This window comes from Malania oleifera, chromosome 5 (genome assembly GCF_029873635.1).
Source record: "Malania oleifera isolate guangnan ecotype guangnan chromosome 5, ASM2987363v1, whole genome shotgun sequence".
Lineage (NCBI taxonomy): Eukaryota > Viridiplantae > Streptophyta > Magnoliopsida > Santalales > Ximeniaceae > Malania > Malania oleifera.
This window is the reverse complement of record NC_080421.1, coordinates 15,032,989-15,034,327: the sequence shown is the minus strand read 5'-3', so window position 1 is coordinate 15,034,327 and position 1,339 is coordinate 15,032,989.

Here is a 1,339-nt window from a genome sequence, read left to right as displayed (position 1 = left end):
GCTTGGCCGCGGAGGAGGAACAAATTTTGTGAGGTGGGGCCTGCCGCCGGGGTGGGGTTTTTTAATGATGATGGTGGAACAAAATGGGGAGGCGATCTCATGTATTGATCTTCCCTGGCATGCCCCCTTTCACCCCTTTGGGGGTGTAACGTGTTTCAAACAAGTAAAAAAAAAAGCAGGGTAAAACGTTTACTGGTGGAATGAAATTTAAAAATGGAGAAGCCTTTGGTTTTTTTCCCTATTAATTTTGTTGAAGGCAAATTTCAAAATGATTCCGGTTCTTCCCCTAAGCCCTCCATGCTCCTGGTTTTAATGGGAAAGGTTTAAAAATGCCCAATATAAAATATAAATAATCTGTCTCTCGCTCTGTTTTTTTTTCCTTCCTCTCTCTCCTCCTCTCCGGTCCCTCCCCCTTCCCTCTCTTCTCTCCCCCCCTCTCTCTCGCTGTCCCTCACTCTCTCTCTGTAGAAAATTGAATAGTGGAATTTATTATGAATTGTTTTTTGCGAACGGTTTGGAACAGGGGCCCGGGGGTTTTTCCCCGGCCCCCCTCCAATTTTGGGGGTAAGGGCCCCGCCAAATGGGGTTGGGGAAAGAATATGGCCATTTTTGGGGTTAAGCAGACCCGGCCCCAAACCCTGTTTTTTTATATTTTGGTTTTTTTCCAAGGCACCATGCCCGTGTGTAATAGAAGGTCCCCTGTCCCCCACTCTCTTTTGTTTGAAATCGATTGCTTTTAAATAACGATAAAACTCTGTTTTTTCTGCTGAATGACTTCTTGTTTTTTCTACTCAATTAACCCCTTCAAAAAAATACAAGACAACTGAAATTTAAATAATGTTTTTTTTCTGCCGAGAAACTTTACTCCGAATTTTGCTTGGAAATTTCCCAGAGCTTTCAATTTAAATAGCAGAGCAAGGGGTTTTTTTTTTTTCAAGGAAATTTTTTTTTGTTTTTTTTCCGGAGAAAAACCAAAACGCCCCAATATCAGCCCTCTTTAAAATCCACACGCAACAAAGGCAAAATTGAAATATTGTTTTTTTTTTTATGCTTTTTTTGCAAAAGCTTTTTTTGTGTGGTTTTTTTTAGTTTTTTTAACAAAAACGGGGTGCGGTAAATGATCTGGCATAGTTGAAGAACTTTTTTTTGTAGTAAAAAGACAGATTTTTTTTTTTTTTGTTTTTTTTTTTTTCAAAATTTTTCAAGAAATTTTTAGGGACCTTTTTTTTTAAAAATTTTTAAGAAATTTTTTCTTTGTTTTTTTTTTTTGAAAATGTTGTTAAGAATATTTACGAGGCGTTTCCCCCTAAAAACAAAAAGCTTTCCATTTTTTGTATTT